Here is a 10,327-nt window from a genome sequence, read left to right on the forward strand (position 1 = left end):
GGCCGCGCTCCCGCCTCGCCTCTCCTCCTCGCCTGCACCCGTTTTCCAAAAAAAAAAAAAAAAAAAAAAAAATTGTCACTTCAAACGGCCGTGGGTCAGCCAGTGTGTGTGGCCATTTACGGAGGGTGCTGTGGGGTGCGGGGGTGCGGGCTGCGGTATCCCGGCGCCCACACTGCCGTGCCCTTCACCGCCGCGGGGTCCAGGTAGGCTCAGGGCGGCACCAGGCCCCTCGTCTGCCCCCACCCCCCACCCCATGTCCAGGCCAGGAGGCTCTGGAAGGCGGTGATGCCTTGCCACCGGGGCTCCTCGGTGACATCCTGGGAGGTGACAAGGTGCTCTTGGGGACCGTAGCGGGAGAGCAGGCCGGGACCTCTGCACCCCATGCGATACCCCGGCCCTGTCTTGCAACCCAAAGCGATTCTGGTCCACCTTAAGTCCCCCTGCCTGGGGACCCAGACCACTGAGGGCCCCAGTTCCCCAGAATACCTACCCAAGGGCAGAGCACCACCTGCCCCCCGCCCACCTAGGCAGACAGATTCCCCCCCCCAAGACTAGTCCAACTTCAAACTATGCATCCGCCCAGGCAAGAGACCACCCTGAGCCCAGCCTGCCGCTCAAGCCCGAGGGCCCTAAGCTCCACCTACCGTGAACCCGTGTTATACTAAACCACACTGCCAGCCACCATCTCACCCCAGGCTCTGCCCACCAAGGAGCGCGGCCTGCTCAGTGCGCCCTCCAAGTAACCTGTTGTCTCCAGGATCCCTTCCCCACCCACTCTTCTGGAACCCGAGAACCGCCCCCCATTTCTTGCCCCCGCCCTGGGCCTTGCTTCGTTGCTGACATCCCAGAGGGGCACATGGGCTTGGCATGTGGAATTGACCTCGGGGAGTGGGTCCACCTGGCCCGTCTGGCCTTTGGTGGTAGAGGGTGGGGGTGGGGAACTGCACGGTGGGGGCAACGTCAGGCCCCCCATACTGAATTCGAATGGACCCCCCCCAAACCCGGGAAGCACAGAGTCTCCAGTGCTCCTGTTAAGGCCCATTCGTTCCTGTGACCCTGCTTCTCCCCCAGGTTTGGCGTGGGGTCCCCCCCCCACCCCCTGGCCGCTGTCAGTGGGAGCATGGTCAGCTGAGCAGTTGGTGATCACGGTGCTGGGGCGGGGGGGGGGGGGGGGAGGGGGAGGATCCTGTGCCTGGGGGTGGGGTGGAGAGAAAAGAGCTGAAAGTCAAGGTCGGCTGCCCTGGGGAAGAGGGGTCTGGAGGGCGGGAGGCAGGAGACAGGTGCGGACACCTCTCCTGAGCTCACGCGGCTTAGAAAACCCTCCTGTAAGATTTCTCGGGCCCAGGCCTGCAGCTCTGAGTCTCTGCTCCCGGCACTGTCGTCCGGGTAATAGATGCCGACAATATTGGACACAAAGCTGGAGATTCAGGAGTTCGTGGTGACTAACGCTTGGGAGTCTGAGGTGCCCAGGGGTGTGGGTTGGAAGAGGCCACTGAGATCAGCTGCCCCCAAGGGAGGAAAGTGAGGCCGGAGAAGGAAAATGGCCAACTACACACGGCGCGAACTGCTGAGCTCACGACCTCCCTCGCCACCAGGGGGTGCAAATCTAGGACCCGGGAGCTTAGACGGTTTGCAGGTAGCTTTTGATTGGTTACCAAGTTTCTTCTTTGTTCCTATTTTCAAGTTGAATCAATGGCCGCGGGGTGAACGTTTCTCATGCTCAGAGGGCACGTCCTATCCACCCGAGGTCTGCTCTTAGGGCTTTCCATTTAATTCTAATAGTAACCTGTGGGATAGATGCTCTTGTAATCCCTGTTTTCAGATGAAGAAACAGGCACAGAGAGGCTAAGTGCCTTGCGTAAGGTCACACAGCAGGGAAAGATGAGGCACCAGGAAGGCACTGCGAAATAGCAGTGCGTTTGGGCAGAAGGGGGGGGGCAGTGGATGAAGAAGCTCACAGAGATGTAGCTGAAGGTGAGGCCCGGAGCCCTCGGGCCCCAGGAGGGCCTCGCTTCTCTTCGGCCGCCCAGATCCAGAGCCCGCGGTCTGGGCAGTAGTCCCGGGCAGGATCCTGAACGTCTCGGCCAGCCAGCTGGTGGGGCGGGAGGAGGCAGCGGACGACGCCAGCCTCTGGCCCTTTGGCGATGGGCTCCAGAAAGTCTGCCCGTTCCAGCAAAGTTGACCGTGACGGGCAGAGAGTCCCGCCACTCAGGGCCACAGCTCAGCCCCGCCGGGCTCCCGGGCCTCCCGGACCCTGACCCGGCTGATGGGCTTTCCCGGCGCAAAGCGTGGGCCTGCGTGTCGAGGTGGAGGGTATGGCAGAAACAAGGAATGAACAGCAAGGGACAAGAAGAGAGGTTAGATGAGGCAGCCACGGGGGCCCCACAGCTCCGGGCACTGGGGCGGGGGGGGGGTCCTCCCTTCGTGTAGGAGACGTGTAGCCCCTGGGCAGCTGCCACACAGAGGCAAAAGGTCCCCATCACAGAGCGGGGTCAAAGCAGATGAGGGGCCAGCCGGTGTACCGGGAACGCACTATCGCGCCCAGGTCTTGGCCAGGAGCCAGTCCTCAGCCGTGTCACTGGGTAGGAAGATGGGGCTGCCTGGGCCAGGTGTCTGAGAGAGCTGGAGGTGGGGGGAGGGTCACAGGGGAGGGTGGGCATCTGGCAGAAACCGGCTGCAGAGATGCAACCCGTTAGCCTGCGCACGGGGCCAAATCACGTGGTCCGTTTCCTTAGCAGCTGTGTTTCCTCAGGAAAGTGAACTCACCTCTCTGTGACTCAGGTTCCTCGTCTATAAAGTGAGGTTGGTGACCCTCGCCCCTTTCTCCCTGGGTTGTTCTGATGATTAAATGGGTTAGTTCTGGTGAAATACACGGCACATCCTAGGCGCTATAGGAATGATTCCTATTCTGATTGCTTCTAGTGCATCGGGAAAGGAAACGAGTTGGGAGGTGAATCGACCTAAGTCCCCCTTGTTGGCGGAGTCTGGTTGAGGGCTCCCTGTACGAGCCCAGAGTTGCCCAGATACCCAGTGGTGTGGGACAGAGACGGGGGAGAGTCTAGAAGGCTGGAAGGGAGTGTGTGGAGATCCCTTCCAGAAGGGGTTCTGTTTTTAACTGTTCGGAACATGGTCATACGGTCAAAGGTGCATGATTCAGTAGAGTCTATTTTTCTTTTTAATGTTTATTTATTTTTGAGAGACGGAGAGCATGAGCAAGGGAGGGGCAGAGAGAGAATGGGTCCAAAGCAGTCTCTGTGCTGACAGCACAGAGCCCGACGCGGGGCTCGAACCCACCAATCGTGAGATCATGAGCCGAGCTGACTCGGACACTTAACCGACTGAGCCACCCAGGCGCCCCCAGTAGAGTCCATTTTGAACCCCATGTGAAGGTAGTTTGTTTCTCTGACACCGACGATCACAACATTCCCATCAAGGTAGGGATCACGGGACTCCTGGGTGGCTCAGTCGGTTGAGCCTCCCACCTTGGCTCGGGTCATGATCTCGCCCTCCGTGGGTTCGAGCCCTGCGTCGGGCTCTGTGCTGACAGCTCGGAGCCTGGAGCCTGCTTCGGATTCTGTGTCTCCCTCCCTCTCTCGCTGCCCCTCTCCTGCTCACTCTGTCAAAAATAAACATTGAAAAACATGTTGTTTTTTTTTAAAAAGATAGTGACATAAGAGGACAAGATGGGAAAAACTAGGAAGAAAACCTAGTTAGATGAGGCGTGATGATTAGCACTTGGAACAGGAGCATTGGGAAGAAGGAATCTTTCGGTCAGCGTGAGGGTAGGACGTGGCCCCTTTGTGCCCAGCCCTCCCAAGGCCCTGCCTTGCTGACCTGGATGGTGAGGGACAGCAGGAACCCGTCGATCTGGGCGGGGGGTGGGCAGCCAGGAACTGGGGCAATTTGTTAATGACACTGGGGTAGAGGCCCAAGAGGTTGGCATGGCCCACCGGGTACAGAGAACTTTCTGGGGGAGCGGAGGGGGAGGAAGAAGAGGGCTGACGGAGGGGACAGCCCTGTGCAGCTCTGGGGAGCTAGGAGGAGGGCGTGGTGGGGTGTTACTCTGAACCCCAAAGGATTTCACTTAAAGGAACCTTCCTCCCTGGAGCCAAGGGGGCACCCCAGCCCAGAGCCACCTTCTGGTTCCAAAGAAAGAGAGCCCTCTCACCGGAGCACTGGAGATGCTTCTGTGTGGTCAGGCCCAGGCTTCAAGAACAAACACCAGGGAGGTGAGCCCTGCTCAGGACAGTGCCTTGTGAAGCGGAACTTTCCTGGGGTTGAGGCACCGCTCATCCTAGTAGGGCCACAGGGGGGAGAGAGAGCTCTAGGGGGGCGCTCAGCAGACCAGCCGTAGGGCATCCTCCGTCACCAGGAACTGGCAGGGATCCTGGCAAAGTAGCAGGAGAGAACATTCCCCACTCGGCCCCACCCCCTCAGCCCTGGCAGGCACAGAAAAGGGCCCCTCCTTCCAGGGGTGAGCAGTAAGCTTTGGCTCAGAGAAGTTGCTGGGGAAGGAGGGGAGGAAGGGCAGCGAGGGCCGGGTGGAAGAGAGGGGGGTCAAGGGCGTTGGGAGTCTGAGCTTCCGAAGGCACCGGGGATGGAAGGAAGGGAGGCCGGACCCCTGGGCCCCTGACCTCCAGCTCAGCCTGCAGACTGGTCCCGGGGCTGGTCCAGCACAAGGGCCCCATGGCATCCGTGATGGGTAAGTTCTTCGGGAAAACTGAAGTCGTTGGACCAGGATGGGGAGGGGGCCATTCAGAAACCAGGAGGCAGAGGCGGTGTCCTGCCGCCCACGTTCAAACACACGCTGCAGAGAGCGGGTGTGGGCAGGGCCGCCCTGGTCCCCGGGGACCCAAGCCCCTGCCTCTCGCATCGCCACTACCCTGGGGACCCGGATCGCCAGCTGCCTCCTCGCGGTCAACCCCTGATGTTCCGTTTCTCCCACCCCAGCTGGTTGGATGACTGTCCTCGCGAGTGGTGCCTCCGAAGGAAGGGGATTGGAGGCTTGGGTTCTGCGTGGGGAGCCCCTGAGTCCCCCCAGCCCCGCCCGTTCTGGGGTACAGCTCAAGTGCTCCTCGATGCGGGCCAGGACTGCGTGTGGGACTTGAGCGCAGTGTGAGAGAATCAGGATGAGGAAATCGGACCGCAGCACAGCCCGGCCTGCCGGTCCGTCCGTCCTGAGCGTCTGCTCTCTCGCCATGCCTCCAAGTCCAAGATTCACCGGGGCCCAGGTCCTGTGATGCTCCTTTTGCCCGTCCGCCCGGGCTCGCTGGGCTCACTAGCAGGTCCCGGGTCCTCGCCCGACCGCCTGCCATTGGGAGCGCAGCAGGAGACAGGTGGGCGGCTGGCACGGGTCTGAGAGGTGCTGGGGCTGCCGGCAGGTGGTTCTGGGGAGACCCCGAGGCGCCTGTCCTCTGCGCAGGCGCGCACCGGCCCTTGGCCCTGGCTCGCCGCCTCCTCGCCGGATCTGGGTTTGCTTTTGGCTCCGGGACATTCCTTGTCCCCTCCTCCGAGGCGCCTCCTCCTCCTGCATCTGTCCCGTCCACTCCCAGCCCTGGAGGCCAGTGTCCGGGAAACACCCCCGTGTCTTTCCTTTCTCCATTTCTGCGTCTCCTGCCCGGGCGGGTCCTCAGCGCTTCCGCAGGTCGATGAGGGTGGAATGCACGAGGTCTGCCTGGGGTCCCCCCCAGGGTGGTGAGCAGAGGCCCCCTTCTCCCCCCGCCTCACCCCCCAGCCTTGCAGGGCTGCAGGCCGGGGCGCCCCGTGTGTGTGTGTGTGTGTGTGTGTGTGTGTGTGTGCGCGCGCGCGCACGCGCACAAAGGCAGGGAGGAGGCTGGGCCCTCCCTCCAACCTGTCAAAGCCTAATTTCCAAACTGCAAACACGATTCATGCAATCAGAGCGAACACAAGTCAGAGATTTAATTCAAGTGGGTGAGGCGGGCGCGCTGGTTCCGAGGACTGTTGGGGAGCTGCGAGTTGAGCGGCATTTAGAGACGTGCCGTGCTGAATTGTGCCGCCCTTTGCAAGTGTTACCTGGTGTTTTGTTGGTTGGTTGTGTTACAGACTGAGGGTTTGTGGTAACCCTGCAACGAGCGAGTCCATCCATCCGTGCCCTCTGCTCACCCCACATCTCTGTGCCACACTTTTCTCGCAAGACGTGTACAGCGAAACCTAGGGTTGCGAGTACCTTGTTCTGCGAGGGTTCCACAAGACGAGCAAACCCGTCTGATAAGTTTCACCTTGATGAACGAGCGATGTCTTGCGATAAGGAGTAGCACGCGGTGCCACATGTCACATGATCACGACTGAGCCAATGGCTCTTGAAATTCTCTTAGAGATACAAGTGCCTCGGATGATAAGCGTGTTCCCAGACCAAGGCTCTACTGGGTTTCAAACGTTTTTAAACCTTTATTTATTTTCGAGAGAGAGAGAGAGAGAGAGCAGGGGAGGGACAGAGAGAGAGGGAGACAGAGAATCCGAAGCAAGCTCCGGGCTCTGAGCTGTCAGCACAGAGCCCGACCCGGGGCTCGAACCCACGAACTGCGAGATCGTGACCTGAGTCGAAGTCGGACGCCCAACCGACTGAGCCCCCCAGGCGCCCCTGGGTTTCAAACATTTTCATCACCCTGTTTGTTATGGGGATTTGTGATCAGTAATCTTTGCCATTGCTTTGGGATGGCTTGGGCTGCGCCCATATGAGACAGTGTGCTTCTTCTGACCACCCCACCGACCAGCCATTCTCCCTGTCTCTCTCTCTCTCCCTCCTGACCTCCCTATTCCTTGCGACACAGAAAAATGGAAATTAGGCCAATTAATAATGACCCTGCAGTGGCCTCTAAGTGTTCAAGTGACGGGAAGAGTCGCTTGTCTCTCACTTTAAATCAAAAGCTAGAAACGATGAAGCTCAGTGAGGAAGGTGTGTTGAAAGTCGAGAGAGGCCGAAAGCTTGGCCTCTTGTACCAAAATTAGCCAGGTTGTGAACACCAAGGAGAGGTTCTGGAAGAAAATGGAAAGTGCTTCTCCAGTGGACACAAGAAGGATGAGAGAAACAGCCTTATTGCCGATGGGGAGAAAGTTTGGGTGGTCCGGATGGAAGGTCACACCAGCCCCACCATTCCCTGAGGCCAAAGCCCAATCCAGAGCAAGGCTCTAACTCTCTTCAATGCCATGAAGGATGAGAGAGGTGAGGAAGCTGCAGAAGAAAAGCCTGAAGCTAGCAGGGGTTGGTTCAGAAGGGTTGAGGAAAGAAGCCGTCTCCACAACGTCAAAGTGCAAGGTCAGGCAACAGGTGCTGATGCAGAAGCTACAGCAGGTTCCCCAGAAGGTCGAGCCAAGAGAGTTCATGAAGGTGGCTCCCCTAAGCAATAGACTTCAAGGTAGACCACACAGTGTTCTGTTGGGAGAAGATGCCATCTAGAACTTTCAGAGCTGGTGAAGAGAAGTCAACGCCTGGCTTCAAAGCTTCAAAGGACCGGCTGACTCTCTCCTTAGGGGCTAATGCAGCTGGTGACTTCAAGGTGAAGTCAGTGCTCCTTGGCCATTCCAGAAATCCCAGGGCCCTTCGGATGGTGCTAGCTCTACTCTGTCTGGACTCTATCAGTGGAACGACTGAAAAACAGTTGTTACGCTGTTATATACTAGGGCTGGGTTGCTTCACACCCTTGATGACTCTGAATAGACCTCTAGTGACCCGTGAGATTGGATATCTTTTCACCTGTAGGTTAGACCTCCAGGTTTATGTTATGAGCTGTCTTTTTTTGACTTTCCTGTTATATGATTTGCCGTCTTTTCCACGGGGTTATTAATTTGTATGAGCTCTTTATATATCTCAGATATTTACTGTTGTTGGCAAATAGTTAACCCTCTTTGTCGTTCGCCTGTAATTGCTATGCCTGGAGGTGCCTCACCTCTGCATTGTCCCTCACCCATTCCGTGCTAATGTCTTAGGGTGGCTGACATCTACCCATGCCTTTGTTCCCCTCCTTCTACCCACTCTACCCAGTCCTGGAACTGGGTGACTCACTCTACCCAGTCCTGGAACACTGGGCAGGGAGCAGCAGGGGTAAGCTGGGCTTCTGCACCACTTCTAGAACCTTCTGCCTTACCCTCCTTCCTCTTTTCTCTTTCCATGACTCCCTCATTCCCTCACTGGAAGGCTGGAGTTGGGGTGGTAAAGAGGGAGTAGTTCCTCCCACTCTGGCCAGCAAGCCCAACTAGGGTAAGGGTCTCCACAGCATGGTTTTGGGACCTGGATGCCCAGTGCTTTATTGTCCGTGAGGAAGTCCCCACCCTCGGCCAAGGGGACCACCGCTCTGAAGAGTTAACTGGATATTCCCTAGAAGTGAATGCTACCTGTAACAACCTTCTCTTCTCAAGGCTGGTCAGCCAAGAGTTCAAGGACTAGAGGTGTGCATGTGAGCGATGAGGGGAGACAGAGACAGGGAGAAAGAGAGAGAGTGCCAGTGGGGCTCACAGGGCTGGGCAGCGGAGGTGGTGGGGGTTTCTCCAAAGAGGACTGGAGATTGCTTGGATTTCTACTACTGAGCTGTGCTGGTTTCTCTAGTTTCTCCAGGAGATGATCGTTGCTCCCAAAAGACATAGATTGAAGCAAATACTGGTTTATTAACTGGAGCACAACTGCCTTCCAATTCAGTAGTCCATCCATCCATCCATCCATCCGTCCATCCATCCATCCATCCACCCACTGACTCATCCATCCATCCATCCATCCAGCCAGCCAGCCATGTGTCCATCCATCCATCCACCCACTCACTCATCCATCCATCCATCCATCCGTCCGTCCATCCATCCATCCATCCATCCACCCATCCATCCATCCATCTGTCCATCCATCCATCTGTCCATCCGTCCATCCATCCACCCACCCATCCATCCATCCATCCGTCCATCCATCCATCCGTCCATCCATCCATCCACCCACCCATCCATCCATCCATCCGTCCGTCCATCCATCCATCCATCTGTCCATCCGTCCATCCGTCCATCCATCCATCCATCCATCCATCCCATCATTCTTCCTTTTATCCACCATCAAGCAAATGTTTGTTGGATATCTCTCATGTGTCAGCACAGCACTGGGCACCAGGCATATAAACTGAATGAGACCCAGCTCCTGCCTTCAAGAAACTCATGGTCTAGTTGGGGAGACACACAGGTAAATGAAAAGGGGCACAGAAGGGTGTTAGGACTCACTTGTGTATTAACTCCTCCGTTCAACACCTACTTACTAAGCATCTGCGGTATGCCAGACACTGTGGTGGGCACTTGTGAACCCGGTCCTCGTGAGCTCACAGTCTAGTGATAAAGGGCAGGATGGGGCTCATGTCTTCTGGAACATGCCTCCCAGGTAACCTCAAGGGCGAGAGAAGGACGGGGGAGGCACACCAGTGTTTAACAGCCTCATCTAGGACGTGAAATACGTTGCTTCCTCCATAGTCCATTGGCCAGAATGGGTCACATCGCCCCAACCTGAGATATTTAATGAGCCCAAACTCTTTCTGCCACAGCAACTATTAGTTTCTGCCACTCCAAGTTCAGTCAGACATGCCCTTCCTCATGGAATTGGAATATCGAGGCCAATAATTCAAGGGCAGAAAGTGGCAGGAGCTTGGCCATTCCATTGGTTCCTGTGCCCAGAGCTTCCTGGGTTTGCAGTCCTTCCTGAGGACCGTATTTAATTGTTTTTAACGCCTCGAGACAGTTTCTTTTCCATAGACTTTTTTCTTTAATTGATCATCAGGAATTGTTTTCTGTTGCTTGAAGCCAAAAAGCTTAACAGCTATATGCCCCTGACTCATTTGTGTTACACAATCCCAACAGAGGGCGAACAGTTCAGGAGCCGCGTGCTGGCACTTTCTGAAGCACCGCTCTGTCTCAACAGCTGCGCTTAGGCAGTGATTTGAGTGTATGTTGCATTTTGTCCATGCGGATTTCTAAAAACAAGTGAACCCGAAATACCAAAGCACTAATAACCTCCAACAGGAGACAGAGATGGGAATCATTCGGTCGGTTCAAAGGGACACATCGATTTGGAAGGCTCATTGATTTGGAGCAAGAAAAAAGAAACGCAGATGACAGAATGCCCAGGGAACTCCAGAAGCCCGTCACCGAGGATTGAATCTAGAAGGCAACGTGATTCTCTGGAAGTGGAACCCTGCTTTGGAAGAGGCAAGCTTTTCGCCCGACCTGGAAGCAGGGTTTTAAGAAAGGGTACACGGGCACAGCCTGCCCGTCCCCAGACACTTGTCTGCCCTATTTCCGGGGGCCCCTTTTTAGTGGGTTGTTCATTTTAAAGCTGCGGCCAGAG

The sequence above is a fragment of the Lynx rufus genome, unplaced genomic scaffold (genome assembly GCF_022079265.1).
Source record: "Lynx rufus isolate CCGP_SWC_20201006 ecotype Redwood Valley unplaced genomic scaffold, mLynRuf1.p SCAF_28, whole genome shotgun sequence".
NCBI classification, from domain to species: domain Eukaryota; kingdom Metazoa; phylum Chordata; class Mammalia; order Carnivora; family Felidae; genus Lynx; species Lynx rufus.